We start from the raw sequence: 21,938 nt of genomic DNA on the forward strand, positions 1-21,938 counted from the left end.
TCTTTGTGTCTCTCTATCTCCCTTCATCATCTCTGGCCTGTCAGACAGAGCTGAGTCCCTGTGGATATTCTTTTTCTTCTCCGACTGTCACAAATGATGGCATAACCTTTAAAAGCCCTTTGGCTTGGTCTCTTGAATCAGTCTGCTGCATGTCTGAACAGCACGCCTTAAATGATTGCCACAATTCTCAGTGACTGGTCAGCTCACTTTATTATTAACCAAACAAGGCATGTAGAGCTATAACGTGAACACCAAATCAATAAAAAGAGTGTGGTGCAACTCTGTTTCAGGTAATGGTCCTGAAACTCCTCCACGCTGAAAGCAGCCAAATGAGGTGGTTCTAGCATCTGACTAGGATGCCGCTTGAATCCCTCCTAGGGGAAGTTTTGGGCATGCCCAGCTTGAAGGAAACCCTTCTCTCTTCTCAGACCTTTCAAGTTTTTCAAGCCACTAACTGTGTGCTAGGATTCAATTTAGCTAATTTGAATCACCAAACTGATCCTTTCAACCATATTTGAGGTGGTGCTGCCTCGCAGAGCATGCTATGGTTTGCTGTGCAGTTAAACTGTGCTAACAGCCCTTCCAACCCTTCCAGGAAGACTGTGCAGTGAAATGAGCTCATTGTACTTGTGAAATTAATTGGATTGCAAATAAATAGTCACTGCTAACCAAGCTTGCTAGTGTTAGCTTATAATTTGGCACAAACCCTCTCACCTAATTAGTTTTGGCTCCAAAAAAAGATATCATGGGCCATAAAGTTAAAATGCAAGTACTTCAAAATGCAAACCCACAGTCCAATTTATTGTCATCCATCTTTTATGCATAGTCTACAATATTCATTAAATACAGGACAGAGTACTAGTAGATTGAACCTACTTTTCATATAATCTATAATATACAGTAACATTTTCATTGTGCAGACACGCCCTCCCCCCCATGACAAAGATTTGACCCTGACAAACCAACAACCGCCCCAGAATAACCCAAACAGTACTTACATACACTCTTTAATATTCTCCCTGCCGTTAGCGCCAAGGTATGTAGTGGTGTGCTAACAGTACTATGCAGAATTGTATTTATTTAAGGTAAGAACTCACAAACTGACAGCTTTGAGGCATCACATTCAGCGATTCACCTTCATGCTATGCACCCATTATGTGAAGGCAGCACACACTGCGGAGGTATCTGACATCAGGACCTGTATTCCATGCCCTCAAGCCTCAGGTGCTTTTGAAGTTACATGCCTGTTAGCAGCTCACGCGCACACATATATATGAAACACACCAAAAAATATGATCTATGCATCTTTGATCTCTTCGCTGGCTGCATATATTACTGGTGTGGAATTGTGGTAAAAGCTCCTTGGAGGAGGAGAAAGCTGGAAAATTACAAATTCCCTGGCAAATTCCCAGGAGAGTGTTAAGGCTTTATTATACATGAGGCAGGGCGAAGGGTGGATTGGACTGATCGCTTTCTGCAAAAGATGCACTTTTACAGTGAGCGCAAAATGTTGCAATGTTAACATTTAGATTCAGTGTAATTTAAATGACAAATGTTTTTACTAAAATGATTTATCAACAGTTTATAGAGGGTATTAAATGATATCTTTTTAGAATTCAGACTAGTTTACAATGTGCCACCTCACTATAATGTCAACAAGCTACAAGCATTGATATTTTGTCTTTTTCTATTGCATAAGTAGGGCCGCAGGGGGGCTTGCTGACAGATAAACAAACACCTAGCTGCCACACCAGGAAGTAACACTCAGCACACCGTGTGTGCTGAAATCAGAATCAATACTATAAGAACAGGAAGGAAAACACAACACAGACAGACAGACCATGTGAGACCAAGACAGAAAAGCAGCACCTTGGATTTGAGCATGCAGATAAAGGCAGAAATAGATTGCACAGTTCCAGGGGAGTCATGCTGACTCTGTGCCAGTGCTGTTTTATGGAGTTTCCTTTATCTGATAGCAGCCTGGCATCCAACAAAGTATCCAGGTGAGAAAAAACAGAGCCGCCTGTTTACTCCTAACAGAAATAAGTCTAAAGCCTAAAAGCACCCTGAGTATTAGCCTGTGGGCCACACAGAACGAGTCCATGTGTGGAGCTGGTGTCTCTTTGAATCATGTTCCTGATTCAGAAGCAAGAGAAGCGCAATAACAAGTTTACCTGAATGATAATTTTATCAACAGAACTGTACAACAATTGTGTTAGACAACCAACACAATCTGCAACCAACACATTTCAGAAGGTGCAACTTTTATGCTAAAGGTGAATGGTCTCTGTTGCACTTTTCACAGTTTTACCACCACTTGGTTAGTAGTGTAAGAGTGTCTGCAGACAAGTCGGTGTCTTCTAAAAGGCAACCTACTAATTACAAAAGCAATTGCAATCACGATTAATTTTACACTAGCAACTGTCAGCAACCTCTAGCAATTGCTTGCCAACTGCTTGCATAATACACAGACTTCCTTAGTGACCAGAGGTTGCCAAGGGGTCACTGATCGCCCTCTAGGTCAGAGCGAATGGTGCTTTAGTGATCAGTTTCACAGTGACTCCCACCAACCTTCAGCAACTACAGACTAACTGATCAGGGAATACAAACTTTTCTCTCACATCAGCAGTTGCCAGGTTAGCAGCCAGTCTCTAGGGCTGTATAACTGAGGCCTTAGCTCTGTGACGTGTCCACAGTGGCTGGAGCCTCTCAACCTATGACATAGGGCTCAAGAGGCTCCAGCCACTTCTATCACCCTGAATTTGAATAAGCAGAAGAAAACTGATGGATTAAAAAAAAAATGTGTATATGTAATAATCAATGTGACCTTTTTAGATACAACAGATATAACAGTAAACAAGTAGACACTATTGGAAGCTGTCTGAATTCTGAAAGTGTGTTTGTAGCTGAGGGCAGCAGCGCTGGTGATGGTGTTACGACACAGGAGGCCCTGTGCCCTGCTTCTGCCCACAACCTTACTCATCTGCTTAGCTAGAGATCTAAACCACACGCACAGGAAAAACACAACATCTCTCTGTGTGGCTTAGGAAGCCATTCTGAAAGAGAGATGCAGTTCTGTAAGAAATGCTGCAAAGGAAAAGCGATGGATAATGACACGCTTAGATATTTTCATTAGCTTTATTCGGTTACTGTTAAAATAATCTATTTTAGTTTGCAGCCCTTGTACAAGTCTCGCCCATTGAGACACTACATGATTCTGTGCTATTAAATGTGACTGCACACTGTCCATCAAAGGAGTAGTAAGTTACAATTCATTAACTTTAAAAAAACCGATAATATATAATTTAAAGTCATACTTCTGCACCTTTTAGTGTTTTCTCCCTTCTTTCTTTGTTTCTGTCTCTCTCAATTACAGAGTGCCCACTGGCCTATCAGCCTCAGTGAGCACAGAGTGGTAATAATTCAGAGTCAATCCGTGCATTGGACTGCCGCACAGACTCATTTAAATTCTACACACAACCATTACTATATTTCTATATTTTTATCATTATCCAAATCCCCACCCACAGCTTGACTCACTTGACCCCCAAATCCTTCCCCCATGACTGTTTTTTTGGCTCTGTCTCTCATTTGTGTATTCAGTGCACCAGTCCTTCACCTTCGGATAAATACACTTTAACCCTCTTTATCTGTGCACCCAGAGCGCAGGATGCCAGAAAGCTCTGATTTACTTATCTTTTTTTTTGGAGGGGAGGGGTGTTTACAATCTATCTGAACTTCACAATTCAGATAGAGAGCCCAGCTATGTGAGCACACATCTATGCTATGCCATCAAGATTGTTGGATAGACACACTCACCGAATACTGAATAAACGAGCAGAGAGTGACATGTATAATAAATGTACAGCCTTTTCTATGCTTTGCAGCCCGGCTATGCGCTCTGCTATTTTCACACTGTCCGTCAGTATATACTGTGCAATATCATATTGAAATATTCTACACATATAGCATTAGAATCTGTTAGTTTCAGTGTGTTTTTCACACTGGCTAAAATTCACAATTTATTTTCAGCATGCTCACTGAACCTGATGTGAATCTTGCAACTTTAAAGGTTTTGCCTGAAAAAAGAAACAAACACTTTTAAAAAAGATCCACTGCTGCTCATATTTTATTTCACCCCGGTTGATGAAAATCGTGGATATTTATGCCTTTTTTTTAGCCATCACCACCTAAAGAAGTTACGGCAAAGTTGTTAGGAAATAATGTCCATCACATAGAATCACTAGCAGACACTGAGGAGTATTAGTGCTGCCTTGTGCCTAACTAATAAATTCCACTTTTCATTCATTTTTTAGTTCACTTTTCAGTTGACATGCAATCCTGAAGAACCATCTGACTCTTTCACAGCTCTAGGCTCGACTACTTTACACAGAATTTGGGGTTTCAGTATTGCTCAAGGACATTTGGATATGCAGTCTAGCGAAGCCAGGGATCAAACAACCTTCTGATTATTGAACAACTTGCTCTAAACCACAACCTTCAGCTTAGTTCAGCATTAATTCTCCTAATGTTTTGGCAAGAAAAATCTGCTTCTGCGTGTATAAACAATTGAAGACGACCACCCACACCCAGCTAGAGCAAATTTTATTGCTATACAACATTGTACAATATTGAGGTGAAACCTGTGAATCACCAAACAGATTCACGAACTAATTTAATTATTGGGTTCAAGGCAGTTTGGTGCTTCTGTAGAAACTGTGGTGACCAACTTGACTGAGGAGGACGCTGAGTGGATGAGCATATACAGGTCAGATTTTGGGAAGCACCACTCATGAAACCTCTCTGAAACCAAATATGGGTCATTCATCAGGTTGTGCAGCTATTTTAAAGCAGGCCCTATGCTTTAAAATTGTAAAACAAATAGAAATGTGTTGAGTCTATTGTGCGCTCTCAGTCAGCTGCACTAGTGTGTGCGGTACTTCATTGATCCACTTCTGCACCTGGAGAAAATGAATGTCCTTCCTCTTTGTCCTTTTTGTCTTCTGCTTTCATTAGAATTTACTATTAAACAATGTCTGAATTGTTTAATTATTGTAGAAAAGGAATTAAGAAGAACATAACGATTGTTTTAATCTTTATGACATTATGAAACATGATGATAGGGTTTTAATTTAATAGACCTATGTGATTTTTAAAATGCCAATTCTGGTTTTAGTGTCATTGCAGTTACCAGAGAAATCATATGACTTTCTATGTTGTAACAGCCTGCCCAAGAAGTTTTGTGCATCGGTTTTAATGAAGGTAATATTCCAAAAGTAATTGATATGTTAGTTAGTTAGGTTCATTTGGATATGCCTTGCCAACCAAGTTAACTAGTTTTTTTCACGGCTGTGGCAGCAGTCGTGTGGTCTTGTAAAGGAGGACCCAAGATGCAGACCAAGGCAGTGATGCGAGTGAGTTTTATTTACAGTGAATGATGAGAAACAGAAGCGGGGATGGCAAGAACGTAACTTAGAAATACACTTAATTGAGAAAAGTAGAAACCAAACCTGAAACCATAGTATACGGGGAAAAAGACGGACTGAGGATGTTGGGCAGACAGACACGGAGATACACAGACGAACCGACGACAAGCAGAGGTAGACACACACTATAAATACACAAGGTAATCAGGAAAAGACACACAGGAGGGACGCACAGCTGAACCTAATTAGACACGAGAGACACAGACCTTCAAAGTAAAACAGGAAATTCACAAACACAAACTCAGGGACATGAACAGAGCACTGGGGGAGGACACAGGTAGGTATAGAAAACACTAAATACAAAACCCTAAAAACAAGAATTAACCCGAAACATAAGATGATACCAATATTAAACACAAAACGCTGGGTCTAACGATGCAGAACCATGACAGTATTAGCTGATAACTTAGCACTCTATCCTCTAGTCCAGTGGTCCCCAACCCCCGGACCTCGGACCGGTACCGGTCCGTGAGTCGTTTGGTACCGGGCCGCGAGAGTTGAGGCTCAGGTGTGAAATGTATTGTTTTCAGGGTTTTTATCGGTTTTCAGCGTTATTTTGTTATCGTTTTTATCGTTAACTCGGTTTTCCTGGGTCTTTTCATGTGTGTTATGAATAAATCTTCTTTTTTTCGGTACCGGTACTAGTTTTATTTTGTTGTATTTATCCGTGACACCTTAAAGGCCGGTCCGTGAAAATATTGTCGGGCATAAACCGGTCCGTGGCGCAAAAAAGGTTGGGGACCGCTGCTCTAGTCCACAGGTGTCGAACTCCAGGCCTCGAGGGCTGGTGTCCTGCAGGTTTTAGATGTGTCCTTGATCCAACACAGCTGATTTAAATGGCTAAATTACCTCCTTGACATGTCTTGAAGTTCTCCAGAGGCCTGGTAATGAACTTATCATTTGATTCAGGTGTGTTGACCCAGGGTGAGATCTAAAACCTGCAGGACACTGGCCCTTGAGGCCTGGAGTTCGACACCTGTGCTCTAGTCCAAACACTGTCTTGCCTTGTTCTAAAAAAAACAAAACAAAACATGCAACAGCTAAAATGCTAAAACCGATGCTACAAAAAGGCATAGTCCACAACTGTATAATATAGTCCAGAACATGACATCTTTTATGTACAGTTTTTGACTGGTATGCTACATTTAAGCTCATGGAAACTAGTAAAAACTACGAAAATGGGTAATTATTCCTCCATGAGCGTTACTTTTTACAACTTACTTTCATCAGATAGCTCTTTTTAACTGACTTTTTTTGGTAATTATTCCATTTGCGCTCATGACATTGCAATCATGATACAGAGCTTGTGTGTTTAAGGCCATTGGAAGCTGAGCGTGTTGTGAAAAAATCTTATTCAGATCCAAAGTTGTTGTGTAAAAAACAAAAAAAAAATGCAGTGTGAAAAAAAAAATTGACATCAAGTGAAAATGAGCTGATCCTGATGTTTCTAATCAAGATAAGGAAGAAAGGGAGATTCTGGGTTCATCCAATTCTCAGCAGAAGGCAGCAGCAGGGAGAATTTCATGGTTTGCCCCAGACTCCACATATTTCAGGATGTTAGCAGGCTAGTTCTTGTTCTGGACCACATCTGAGGAGACAGAGAAATAATTTAATAGAGACAATTAACCCTGGAGGATCATCTAGCTGTCCATCTGAGTTTATGTGGTATTATTTTACTATTTGTATATTCAGGACGGGTGCATGTTTTGAGCTACTGGGCACTTGTTACCAGATGCAGTGATCTGATTGGTGAGTTCTGTTTATTCCAATCAGAAAAATCAGAAAAATCGAGATTGGTTTAAAAAAATAAATGCCTGCAAAATTAAGCTGTCTGTGTGGACAGCAGCATTAAGAATAGGTGAGTCAGAAAAATATTTTTAACAGATTAAATATTTATACTATTTATAATATTTATACACAGGTTGTGTTAGGTTGTATTTTTTCAACAAAAATGTACTACCATACAGAACATAAATATTTCATAGTGCACGTGCTTAATATCTTTTCATTTCTGCTCAATCACTCACTATTCAGATATAAGGAGCTATGCTAATTTCAGTACCTCACAGGTGTCCATCTGCAGAGGTTAAAGTGAGTGAAGGAATTGGAGCACGGCTGAGGGATGTGACCTGGGAGCAGTAATCACCTCCAGCTGCTGCCCACCATCTCTTCCCATTCTCTCACTTTTCGCTCATCCCATACTTTTGTCTTTCTCTTCTACCCCATAGTTGTAATCTTTCACACAGCTGCCTGGAAATGTAGCTCAGGTTATCCAGAGGCTGTGTTTACCCTAGGTTTCAAGCTCTTGACGCAGGTAGGTGGGGGAGAGAAGAATCTCCCGACCACAGGTTCACCGGAGGTTCTTGTGGCTTCGCTGCGTGCCATCCTGCAGTGCACAGCTTGTCCTGACCTACAGAATAGAAAACATCAACAATAGTAAAGGATAGTTTGCCCATATAGAGGATGTGACGATATTATATCATTTGTGGAAACAGTGAATGTATAAAGTAAGATCTATTATAGTTTTTGGTTAGAAGTGCTTCAGTGAATGGCAAATACAGGCACAAAGCATACAATTCAGCACTTTTTAACAGACTAAGTTTCTTAGCGGTATTTTCCAAGGTTCTATAAGAAGAAGTTGTGGGAATGAATTCTTTCATTCTTTATCCTCAAACACTCATCCCTGTGGTTACATAAAGCGTCATAACCAGCACCACACTTCCCTCTTCTTTGTGGCTACAGGGTTGCCAGGCAACTCCGAGAACATCTGCCTGACTGCATCCTTGCAACCTTTTGTGGCTCACACACACACACACAGTCACACAGCACAGGTTTTTGTTTTTTTTTTCTTATCTGTAAGGGCCTCTGCCTCAGAGGTAGATGAGGATGCTCGGGACTATTATCTGTGTGTACCCAAGTTAATAACCCTGCCAAAAGGAGAAGTCTGAAATGAGAACAGAAACTTCACTACTGGACACCAGATGACAGAGCGAAGTTTCCCAACTAACTTCCTGGACACAGTACAGCCAAAGGAACTTGGCCCCATACTGAGGCTATGTCTCCGTCTGGTCCCTTTTTGAAGTGTTGTCTCTTTGTGTCCTTAACTCTGCCAACATTTTTGTATGCAGTTACTGATTAAAGTTAACTTCTGGCCTGACATACAGTGTTTCTTTTTCAGTTTCCGTAGAAGAAGTATATATAGATTGTGATTTTTAATCCCTAACTAGCCTTTCTGGCTTGCAAATGATCACATCTTTGAAGCTCCATGCTTACAATTAAATACTAAGAGCACCGAGAATCTAGGTTATTTACATTATATTTAAGTACATCAAAGTGGATATACTGTATAAAGTGACCTGTGAAATCTGTTATTGACAAGAACATATAGTGTAGCTGGAGCAAGACTGGTACCGATATATGACTTCCCAAACCTTCATTTTGTGCAGCCATTTAGTCCTTGTTTTGTTGTGTTTGCGATATTCTAGGGAAGTTGCAGAGTGTCATTTAGTAGACAAATTATGTAACATCTACACTCATAACATGTTTGGAGGGTGTTTCTCCTTGTTCTTTACTTTTTAAATTTTCATTCATCTGCTATCGTTTATAAATACTGCTATCACTATATTAGGAAATTGCTAATATCGGCCAATATATTGGTCGAGCTTTTGACAGGACACTCAGATAAGTATTTAAGAGCTAGAATATATCTTCCTTATGTTATTTTATTGTTTTTTCATGACAAAAAACTTATATTGATATATCTCAGTGATACACACATATGAACACACAAACATAAACTGTAGTTATATGTTTATATATGATGAAATGGATGTGCTGGGTCTTTGTGCTGATTTAACAGAGAGGATTTCTTTCTGCCTACTTACAGTTTACCCCTTTTTAAAAATTTTTGCACAAAATATAGATCCAAGAGGGCTTTGAGAGCTTTGATATTTTCCAGCTCTAAAGGTGCAGAAAGTGCAGTATGGGTCAATATCAGTCTAGATATTGCAGAGCCTGCGCAATCCCACAGGTGCATAGTTGGGAATACCAAAACGAAGACAGTGTAAATACAGAGAGAGAGGAAGTGAAGAGAGATGAGACATGCGCCGGGCAGATGTTTTTGTGTATGTATGAATGTGAGAGTGAAAAGAATGGATGCACAAGATAGAGAGATACAGGAGGGAAATGTAACAATGCAGCTGAGTCACCCACTGTGGCAAGACAGAGCTCGAGAAATCTCCAAACAGATTTGCCAGCTTTGACAGCCCCTGGGTATTACGTCCCCTTGTTCCACTGTCTGGAAAGCTGCTCTCTGCCCAGACACATACAGAATCTAGCTGCCTGTAGTATATGTCTTATGAATAAATAATATATCTATTTAATTAATAGTTTTTTTTAATCCCTTTGGCATTTAATTGCTGGCAATCACAATTCAAGTGAGAATTAACACGAGACATATAGAATAGGTAGCTGGGGAAGATTTTTTATTTAAGCTTGTTATAGCAGTTTCCAGCTCATCACCGAACATTCTCCTGACACAATGCTGAACGGAATCTCTAGAAAAGCCCGATCCTCCCGGCTTTTTCCATAATTGCTCTCACAGCTAAGGAAAAGAGAGAATAGTGGAAATTCCCAAAACAAGACGGGGGCTTTTCAGAGGAAATGGAATTGAATAAGTTGTCTAGGGCTCTTTGGTTTGTGGAAACTTGCATAATGAATCTCATATCCACTGGCTATTCGGTTTCATTCTAGCAGTCTGATAATATAGCATAAATATAGGATTTATTCAAAGAACAGGGTTTACAACAGGTAAAAATATATCTGAATGTCCACGATGGAGGACACAACTGCAAGTGTTAAAATGGTATCTACTGCCACAGAAGGTTGTGTGTAGTGAGGACAAACCAAAGAGCGAGGGGGGCATTTACCCCCCACACAAAGCCTTCAGAGTCACAACCAGCCTAAATGTGTTTTTAATCTACTTAGTCAGATGGCCAGATGACAATGACATTACCTTATCAGCTTTGTGTACGTGTACATGCTCAAACAAGTGCTTGTGCCTGGGGACCTTAATGGATTTCTTCCAGGACTCAGATAAGCCATGTGTGAACTGCAAAATGCTTTCACTGCAGATTTTTATTCAGATTAAACCGCAAATTGAATATATCGTAGTTTCAGCAAGAAGTAACCTAAAGCTCAACACTTAGTTTGCAGTACACTAGGAACTTGAATGGATATCCTGGCTTTTGCATGGACTAAGGACCTCTAAGCATTGGTAGTGGAACTCTGTGGGCTGCAGAACGAGGCCTTGGTGTGAGGCTGAATCTGGGTGGGTTGGAGGCCCTTCTGCCTTGTTCTGACAGATACAATGTCTGGGACTGAAAAGGAAAGCTAATGTGGAAGTACTTGCAAGGGACATGCCTATGAAAAAATAAATTTCTTTGCTTTGACTTCAGTAAACATTGAAGTTTCAGTTGTGAGTTTCAAGTCTTACTGAATAAAATAAAATGAAATCATGATCACCTACAAAAAGGAGAATAAAACAGGTTTTGCCTTTTGATTGACAAGTTACCTGTTAGCAATTGTCATCACTTTCTCAGTCAGATCTGCCCCTTGCACGTCATATTTCGTTTGAAAACACAGAGATGGAAGCTTCGCAACAGAACTTGCCCATCATTTACATACACTGATCAGGCATGACATCATGACCACCTGTCTAATATGGTATAATAATGACCCGTCGATGCATGGATGCCACTAGACCCCTGAAGGTGTGCTGTAGTACTAAGATGTTTGTAACATATTCCTAAGTCCTGTAAGTTGTGAAGTGGGGCCTCCATGGATCCCACAGATGCATGGAGTGGAATTTGGAGGCCAAGTCAATACCTTAAACCATTCCTAAATCATTCTTGCTTTGTGGTACAGCGCATTATCCTGCTCAAAGAGACCGCAGCCATCAGGGAATATCGTTTCCATGAAAAGGTGTACATGTTCTGCAACAATGCTAAGGTTGGTCGTACATGTCAAAGTAACATCCACATGGATGGCAAAATGCAAGGTTTCCGAGCAGAATATTACCCAAAGTATCACACTGCCTCCATAGTGCATCCTGGCGCCAGGCGTTCCCCAGTTAAGTGACACGACTCATCAGACCAGGTCATCTCCTTACATTGCCCCATATTCCAGTTCTGTTGCTGACGTCTCCATTGTTGGAGCTTTTTGGCAGTGGACATGGGTCAGCATGGGTGTCTTGACCGGTTTGCAGTTGTATAGCCCCACACACAACAAACTGTGATGCACTGTGTATTCTGACATCTTCCTATCAGAACCAAAATGAACTTTGTTGGCAAAAATATAGTCAGAGTCCGCCCTGCTTTTAACCATGTAAAGCACTTTGTGCTACATTTCTGTATGAAAAGTGCTTTATAAATAAAGATTGATTGATTGATTGATTGATTGAATTTGAGCGACAGCAGCTCGTTTGTTGAATTGGACCACACGGACCAGGCTTCACTCCCCACATGTATGAATGATGTTCGATCGCCCATGACTCTGAATATTAGACTGTGGTATGTATCAATATACTTCTGCACAGGGTTTCCCATTAGAACGCTGTGTGGCAATAAGATGATCAGTGTTATTTATGTTAACTGTCAGTGACAGTGATGTTACATTGTGGATTTGTTTATCTATAAGGATTTCATTACTAGGCTAATGAGTGAGCAATGTTGCACATTTCTATTAAAAGAGGTGCAGAGCAAAGTTTAGCATACAGGTGTTTCTGGCCGACCCTTCCCCCAACTGCTTCTGTTTTGCTCTCTTTGATCAATTAAAAATCCATGTTAGGGATTCTGCTGTGGGTGCGGCACACCTCAGCTTCAGAACAAAGACCCTGCCCACACCCCCTCTTTCTCTCTGCACGTCTGTCTCTATCTCTCCTTCCATATCTCTGGAGCCCTCTTAAAAAGGTAATGGATTTAGATTGAAGTCGCCTAATACGAGCCAGTAACACACGTGCACGGGTGGTGGGGTTAATCGCAATGACAGAAGCGTGGCCTTGCTGTCATAGTAAGCTGTCTGATAAAGTGGAAAATCCTCTTAAAATAAGAAAATGAGGGGAAATAATATGGGCTTGAGCCAATGACTAACATTCTGTAATTAGGAGTTGGATGCTCTACTTAGAGGATTCTCTGTCTCTCTGTCAACAAAGCAGCTGTTTTCACAAATATCCAACGGGGGCTGGATATTTGATAACTCATACGAATTTGAATCATGGCAAGTGGCGTCCAGTGCCATTTTTCACACAGGATGCACCAAGTTACATTGCTTTATCATTTCAACCACTTTAACATGTAGTAAGTCGGATATGGTAAATTAAATGTAGCGCGATCCCTGCACAGAATAATGAAAAAATGCAAAGGAACACATGCACAATTAACAGATTTATCTAAAATGCAAATATAAATTTAAGTAATTCAATTAACAACTTAAATTTTGCTCAGGAAAACATATATATTATAGTGTACACAATTAAAAATTCAAATAAAGTAGTGTTTGACCATTTTCTGGCTTGGTAATAACTCACGTGTTGTCAGAGGTTGAGGAAGTATAACCACTGAGAGCCAATTTAACATAATGCCACTTGTTTCTGGTTATGGCACATTTTTTACAATAAATGACCAGTACAGGAAGCGAAAGCACGCTGCTAAATTTCAAAGGAAATTGCTCGCAGTCTTTGAAACATCACCTCTGCTCAGCTTTTGACGGTGTGCTTTCATCAACTTAGAAAGCTGAGATCATTTCCTAACTTGCTTCTCTCCCCGTCAGACTTTAACCCATGCAGCCTCAGCTCGACGCTCCAGGCTATAACTTTCATGAATTATTTAAAAAACAGTAGGATTGCCATTGAAATTAATATTCAGACATTTTTTTTCACTTCTATTATCTATATTAATTAGCTGTCTCGCTCTGCCGCTCCCTCCTATCTGTTATTTTGGTCATGATTTGTATTCCTGTGGCATTAGCTTGGTCAGGGCTTGTGCCCATTGATGCTACATGCCAGGCATGCTGAGTGGGATTGCACTGGGCTGCTCTGTTATTTTTTTTTTCCTCTCTCCCTTCCTGCTACACTTAGCTTCTGGCAGGTGATTTTTATCTCTTTCCTATATCCACTTCTTTGGCTTTCCTAAGCCATTTCCAACTTTCAAAACAACATCTGGCTTTTTCATTTCTCCCAACAAAGGACTAATGTGAGAGGCAGTTTTTTCCCCCCACTATAACTGCATATTTAACATTATCTTTGAACACTCCAGCCTGTTAAGCAGTTAAAGCAAGACACAGCTCAGCAGCAAATGCTGTTTCAATGTCTATAAATTATGTATTTGAAAACAACAACAACAACAACTCTGGGAATATCAGTTGCTAAGTTGTAGTGAGTAGCTTTTGAATTTCAAACAGTATGGCTCCCCCTAGTGCCAAAGTCTGTTATCATTACAGGGAACCTTTACTTTCAATGCATCTGTTCTAACTGAGCGATGCAACTGTAATAATTCAAAACACTCATTTTTTATGTATTTGTTCATTTTATTTTTTGCTTAATCAGAAAGAATAAGCTAATGATATGTTATTACCAGTTTTCTCGGTCAATACTTTTGGCTTGAGAGGTTTTTTTTTTTTGGTTTTTTTTTTAAAAGCATTTTCTGCTAGCTCTAACTGAAATAACACAAACAGAAATGAATAAATAAACAGACAAAAGATTCACCTGAAAAATAAGATGAGCTTATAGAGATTCCAGCAAAAGCAGAATGTTTTTGGCACCACACTGAATTTAGATTCACAACTCACAAAAGCTGACAGACAGGACACAATCAAAAAAAAGGCAGATGGCCTGTGTTTCCTATTTAACTTTGCATTCTGTGTTACTGTGTCCACTTAGCACACCCCAGCAACACTCATCAATTATTCAAGCTTGATGCTGCAAACAGAAAAGCAGTGGTGTTAGTACACCAGGGCCTAGGGGCTACATGGAAAGGAGTGCATTTCATTCTGAGCCATCTTGAGGGTAAAAAGTGTCTGCTGCCTTAAATATTCAAGACCTCACTCACATTACTCCATGCATAAACTGACGTATAAAGTAAGACAGCATTTTGTTGAACACACAGTGTCTTCAAAAGGCCCCTGCTTGGCCCATCCGCAATACACTGTAAATGACCTGTCCTACTAAAACACATTATTAAAATCAAAAGACTAAATGTTTCATACAGATTATGATGTGTGAAGGCAGCCATTACCTTATCTGAACTGTGCACTCTGGGTCACATCAGAGCACTATCATTACAAAGTACTTGTATAGAAAGTGTGAAAAAATGCTTTAAAGTTGAAAGGGAAAGGGAAGTGATATATGTCTCGAATTTTTTAAGTTAACTTGTTAAGAAACGAGTTAGAAAATGCTTGTGGACAAACATAACTTCCAAATGACTGGGGGCTGTGTTTTTTTCTTTCTAATTGCATTTGATGCTTCTGCAAGCTTCAAACAATGACAAATGTTGTGCCGTACAATTTTCTCCCACATATGGCATCATCAGAAGACTAAAAAACTGCTTTTAGGAAGATGAGATATATTAGGTGCACTCCTGCTAGGCCATGACATCAGTTTAGTTGGCTCAGCAATCTGTGAGTGTTCAGTGTTCTCCATCTAAAATGCAGGTACTCACACACACATAGACATGTCAGATTCAGCCATACAATGTCCAGCTAATTAATAACCCACTCTATAACTGCGAACATGAAGCTTAAATGAATAAAAAGTATAGGAAAGTATTGAAAGTATAGCATTATGGCAGTGGATGCTAATCTCTCTTATTACTCTTAGTGGATTTGATCCATATGCTTACAAAGAAGAGCTGATCACAGAGCAGTAGCTCTCAAACTGTGGGGTAAGCCCCACTGGAGGCATTGCATATGTAGGGAAAAAACATAAAATGAAGCTAAGTTGAATTAGTAATGATTTTTTTAAAGAGTGTGAACTTTTTTTGACTTCTGAAGTGGAGCATTAGCACACAGACATCAAAGATATTGCCCTAGTCTCGCTTGCTTGTGAGATGTTTTCCTCCATGTCTGCATTATGTTCAGACTCAAAATATAAAGTTAGAATAGAAAACATGTTTATGTGGGTCACATTGCAATGTAAACAGCAAAACCTGTAAAAATGCTAGAGTACAACCTGACTGTTTTCATAGTAAGTAAGAATGGGAAGCAGCAACCAGGTGCTGCTAATCAAATGATATCATAAATCATAAATAATAACTCGACAGCATTCAGTTAGCACGTCAAATGTAAAACTTCATGACAGTCCTATTGGAAATGTGGAATGGCTACCAGATTTACAAAGCTGCATCTGGGCAAACCACAAAACTTCTGGAACAACGTCTTTTGGACAGATCAAAGTGAAGATGTTTGGCCATAATGTGCAGTGCTACATTTGGAGAAAACCAAACACAGCATATCAGCACAAACACATCATAACAACTGGTGAAGGGGCAATGGTTTGGGCTTGTTTGCTATCCACAGGACCTGAGAATCTTGCAGTCATTGAGTCATCCACAAGCTCCTCTGTATATAAAAGTACTCTCGAGTCAAATGTGAAGCTATGTGTCTGACAGATAAAGCATGGCTGAAATTGGGTCATGCAGCAGGACAATGATCCCAAGCACAGCAGCAAATCTATAACAGAATGCCTGAAAAAGAAAAGAATCAACAGTACTCTGACTGTTGCAATAGACTCAACTGGATTGAAATGCTGTGGCAGGACCTTTAGAGAGCTGTGCCTGCAAACCTGAATGCTCAAACCTCAATGAACTGAAGCAAAGAAGGGAAAGCCAAAATTCCTTCACAATGATGTGGGAGACTTGTAAGGTTATACAGAAAATGATTACTTGAAGTTGTTGCTGCTAAAGGTGTTTCTGTGAGATATGGATACAGCTGTATTCTATACATGTTTGTGCCATGGTTCTGGGTCATTTAACCCAGCGCTTTGAATTTGAATATATTTTGATGGTTTATGATTTATGTTTAAGATCATTTAGTTATCTTAAGCTCATTCCGGTTTGCCTAGATCACCCTATTATAGTTCATTGTTTATTAGGTCCCCCTTGTGTCTTCACCCCTTATAAGTCATTACACTCGCGTTGCCAGGTCTGCATTCCGTTATGGGGGAAGATCCAAGTAAACCTCTAGGGGAGGGGGGTCGTCTCCTTTGGAGGTATTCTCAAAAGTTGTTAACCCACTATTGATCATGTGAGTCACCGCATGAACCGAGGTGTGAAAACCTTTTTGGATTGAGATGACAGTTTAGGAGGGGAGTAAAGGAGGCTATCCATGTCCACTGTGAACGACCATCGTTAAACAGAGGTGCTGATTTACATCATCGCTTATCAGCCACCTACAGTGCAGTGTTGTGTTCCCTTCTTTGGAGTTTCAAGTCAAGCTCACATGATAGTGGGGCATTGTCTCACAGAGGTTTCACCCGTTGGTCCCTGTGATGTTAATGACCAACACCTTTTTTCGATGAGTTCTTTAGAATTAATTTAGAACAACCCATTCACATGCAACTCTTTGTAAAGGCAGACTACATGCCTAGGAATTTGTTACACACCTATGGGACTGAAAACAGGAGAATTCAAAGATTAAAAGACACCACAAGAGGTGTTCTTTCTTTTTTAAAAGTCTTTATATACATAATGTGCCTGCCTTCCATGTACATATTTAAAGTTGTTCCATTTTAAGCACACTAAAAATATGTTACCACCACGTGGTGGTCGTGGCCTGCCGTGGTGGTAATCCCCGAACCAAATGGTGGACACCAGAGGTGAAGTGAGCCACCAGGCTGAAGAAGGAGTCCTATCGGGCTTGGTTAGCCTGTGGGACTCCGGAGGCAGCCGACAGGTATCGACAGGCCAAGCGGAATGCGGCTCGGGCAGTGGCTGAAGCAAAAACTCGGGTGTGGGAGGAGTTCGGAGAGGCCATGGAAAAAGACTTTCGGACTGCCTCGAAGAGATTCTGGCAAACCGTCAGGCGTCTCAGGAGGGGAAAGCGGTGCTCTACCTGCACTGTGTATAGTGCTGGCGGAGCGCTGCTGACGTCGACTGAGAAAAATGTCAGGCGGTGGAAGGAATACTTCGAGGACCTCCTTAATCCCACTGACACGTCTTCCGAGGAGGAAGCAGAGTCTGGGGATGAGGGGAATGACCCGCCAATTTCCGGGGGCGAGGTCACTGAGGCAGTTAAAGAACTCCTTGGTGGCAGAGCCCCTGGTGTTGATGAGGTCCGCCCCGAGTTCCTGAAGGCTCTGGACGTTGTAGGGCTGTCCTGGTTGACACGCCTCTACAATGTTGCGTGGAGATCAGGGGCAGTACCCCTGGATTGGCAGACCGGGGTGGTGGTCCCCATCTTTAAGAAGGGAGACCGGAGGGTGTGTTCCAACTACAGGGGGATCACACTCCTCAGCCTCCCTGGGAAAGTCTATGCCAGGGTGCTGGAAAGGAGAGTTCGTCCGCTAGTCGAACCTCGGATACAGGAAGAACAATGCGGTTTTCGTCCTGGTCGCGGAACACTGGACCAGCTCTTTATCCTCTCAAGGATACTTGAGGGTGCATGGGAGTTTGCCCAACCAGTCTACATGTGTTTTGTGGACTTGGAGAAGGCATTCGACCGTGTCCCTCGGGGTGTCCTGTGGGAGGTGTTGCGGGAGTATGGGGTGTCTGGCCCATTGCTACGGGCCATTCGATCCCTATACAACCGTTGCAAGAGTTTGGTTCGCATTGCCGGCAATAAGTCGGACTCGTTCCCGGTGGGTGATGGGCTCCGCCAGGGCTGCCCTTTGTCACCGGTTCTGTTCATAATTTTTATGGACAGGATTTCTAGGCGCAGCCAAGTGGCGGAGGGCTTTCGCTTCAGTGGCCTCAGAATCTCATCTCTGCTTTTTGCGGATGATGTGGTTCTGTTGGCTTCATCAGGTGAAGGCCTCCAGCTCGCACTGGAACGGTTCGCAGCCGAGTGTGAAGCAGCGGGAATGAGGATCAGCACCTCCAAATCTGAGGCCATGGTTCTCAGCCGGAAAAGGGTGGAGTGCCCACTCCGGGTCGGGGATGAGTTCCTGCCCCAAGTGGAGGAGTTCAAGTATCTCGGGGTCTTGTTCGCGAGTGATGGGAGAAGGGAGCCGGAGATCGACAGACGGATTGGTGCTGCGGCTGCAGTGATGCGGACGCTGCACCGGTCCGTCGTGGTGAAGAGGGAGCTGAGTGTAAAAGCAAAGCTCTCAATTTACCGGTCGATCTACGTCCCTACCCTCACCTATGGCCACGAGCTGTGGGTAGTGACCGAAAGAACGAGATCGCGGATACAAGCGGCAGAAATGAGCTTCCTCCGAAGGGTGGCCGGCCTCTCCCTTAGAGATAGGGTGAGAAGTGCGGCCATCCGGGAGGGGCTCAGAGTAGAGCCGCTGCTCCTCCACATCGAAAGGAGCCAGTTGAGGTGGTTCGGGCATCTGACAAGGATGCCTCCTGGGCGCCTCCTGGGTGAGGTGTTCCGGGCATGTCCCACCGGGAGGAGGCCCCGGGGCAGACCCAGGACACCCTGGAGAGATTATATCTCTCGGCTGGCCTGGGAACGCCTTGGAGTTCCCCCGGATAAGCTGGAGGAGGTGGCTGGGGAGAGGGAGGTCTGGGCTTCTCTGCTTAGGCTGCTGCCCCCGCGACCCGGCCTCGGATAAAGCGGATGAAGATGGATGGATGGATGGATGGATGGATGGATGGATAAAAAAATGTTAAATACACTTTAACTTCGACTTTTACACAAATGCTTATCACAACTACAAAATTAGAAAATGGACAACATTCAACAGTAAACATGACAACACTCTACACACCCCAAACCTATCCCCATTCATCATCAGGCAGCAACATTATGAACAGTCAGCTTATTAATGAACTGAAAAAGGAAATAAATGAGGATTATGACCAGCGTGTAAGAGTGCACATGTTAGGGAAGCAGTTCTGGAAGCCTTCCAATAGTCAAACATCAGGCGCATGAAAACTCAAAGTCTGCAGGTTTGTATTCAAACATAACAAACATAAAAATGAAACGCTGCTACCAACAGCACCGTGGGAACAGCAAGAAGGGTGCATCTGTGAGATTTTCCACTTGTGTAAGAAAGATCTATTTCTGTCCTTTCAAGGTAAAGCTAGAGAATTCAATAATGAAAAGAAGGAAAGCTGCCAACCTAAGCTCACAGTTATGTAATTTGAAAGATATTTATTAAGATATTAGGCATTACAACACAACATGCCTGATAGCCTAACAACCTAATATTATTAGGCTTTTATTCATATTGCAATTGCCTGTGGTTCTCAGTGTATTGGATACACTAAAAACCACAGACTATTACATTGTATCCAATACCCTGTATACGGTTTTTGAAATTTGACTCTCTAAAAATACAGCACAGTGCAAGTCTTGAGTCACCTTTCATGTCTTCATAATTTGCTGGGGAAATGGAAATAAGGTTTAGCAATTTATTGAACTGTGCAAACATACATGTAAATACATGCGTACTGCAGTGTATAACGCCAAAACATGAACTCTAACAAGCTTAAAGGTCAATATTTGGTATTATCACCTTTATTCTAACTCAACACAGTCTGAACTCTCTTGGGTAAGATTTCTTTTAATTTCTTTAAGTAGTTCTCCAGTCTTCTTGAAAGACATTCAAAGCTGCTTTTTAGATGTTGGCTGCCTTTGGTTCTGTTCTGGATTTGGGGAGGCCAATCCATGACTGATAGTGTTACAGGCATGCTTTTACTGCACTGTCAGTGTGTTTGGGACCATGCCCTCCTGAAAACTGAAGTTTTAATTTATTTCTTAAGAACATGACTTTCAGATACTCTTCATCAGCTGAATGTGTTTTTTAGATCCTCCCACTTCTATTTTTTTCCTCCACTTGTTCAGTTTCCTCAGATTTTTGAAGGTCAGGCTGCACACTGTGCCAAGATATGCAAAGTTTTCAGCTAATAGCACTTTGGGTATCACCTTGTTGGTGCAAAGATACTATTTGCTATTTGGTTCAATAAACAAACCAAAAACTGGAAGCACAATATAAAGAAATAACGGGTGGTCAAGACTTTTGCACATTGCTAGTACTTGTATAAGTACAAGCGGCACCTGTCTGTATAATTTGACAGCTTAAAAAAATAGACATTTTATGTTGAACAAATCCTGCTCAACAAATATTAACAAATCTGCATACATGGAGCTCCAGACGGAGTCAATAGCAGGAACAACTAATAGCCCTACACTGTGATTTGACTAGAAGTAAAATGCTGATTGCTGGATTTGGAATGTAGTTACTGCATTATTATTGTGTTTGTGCTTTTAGAGGCAAAGATGTAAAATAAATAAAGTAAATGTTTGGCATGTGAGTGTGACATGAAACAAAATCCCAAGTTATATTTGTCAAAGAGGCAAGTGAGCGCAAGATTTAGGAATGGTTCATATTTGGCTGAATAAGCATTTTAACTTTTAACTGCAGAAAGTTGACAATGTGCAGTCTTTCTTTAGACATCTATTGCAACTGCCACTAAATGCAGTAGCAATGTAAAAGTAGCTAGAATTAATTGGCTCTAGCAGTGTTACTTCGTGCACTTTTAAAACGAATGCAACAATATTGAAGAAGTGCTTGGTTTCTAGAAGTATCTCCGATGTCCCTGTCTACTAAAAAGGGAAAAGCCAAGATAGTCTCTTTCACATCCCTATCAAGTAGACGATAACTGCTCAACTTTCTAGACAGACACAGTTTCAAATCCACTTTATATAAAAAACATGAATGCATCTGAGTGAGACATTTTGCATCACAATTCTCTAATGACAATATTTGTCTCATCACAGATACATAACATGATCTCATCAACAGCACAGAGCTCTATAATAATGTGATCAACTGCAAGACACGCACACTTGCAGTCTCACAGTGGAACATTATCACTGACTTGTGTTATAACATGTTTTATGTCAGACAATAGTGTTTTTTCTTGCAGTGGAATTTGTTCACTATTATTTAGCTTGCACGATAGGCTATTGTGGGTGAACCAGAGCTGAAAGCCATCTCCACCTCCTCCTCCTCCCTTGCGACTTTAAAACTTACGTAACCAGTCTAATGTGGTGTTATCACACTTTGTGTAAACGTAAACGCCGTTTGATTTCGTGCTTTGTCTTGGAGAATGTATCATATTTGTATACACAGACATTGTTTTCCCCAAAAATAACAGAACAGGACTCACAGTTCCCCTCTTTCTGTCACTGCATCACGCGCGAACACACGCGACACTCTTTCCTGTTCCAGGATTGGCCAGCGAAGCCGGGAAAACTCCCCGTGACATGTCCGCCGGTATAAATATTGAG

At 41.4% G+C, this 21,938-nt stretch overlaps 1 long non-coding RNA gene across 2 annotated transcripts; it reads right to left on the reverse strand.

Moving 5' to 3' along the window:
• Positions 1 to 6,470: 6,470 nt before the first annotated feature.
• LOC109195103 (uncharacterized) lies at positions 6,471 to 21,870 on the reverse strand. Of its 2 annotated transcripts, none has more exons than XR_003214601.1 (3): positions 21,818 to 21,870; positions 7,549 to 7,896; positions 6,471 to 7,074 (listed from the first exon to the last, which is right to left on the reverse strand). It is a non-coding gene; the product is annotated as an uncharacterized LOC109195103 (long non-coding RNA). The 2 variants fall into 2 exon arrangements; XR_002056779.2 differs by lacking the exon at positions 21,818 to 21,870 and adding an exon at positions 13,072 to 13,191.
• Between the last annotated feature and the right edge of the window lie 68 nt (positions 21,871 to 21,938).

This window comes from Oreochromis niloticus, linkage group LG17, assembly GCF_001858045.2.
Source record: "Oreochromis niloticus isolate F11D_XX linkage group LG17, O_niloticus_UMD_NMBU, whole genome shotgun sequence".
In the NCBI taxonomy this organism is placed as follows: Eukaryota; Metazoa; Chordata; class Actinopteri; order Cichliformes; family Cichlidae; genus Oreochromis; species Oreochromis niloticus.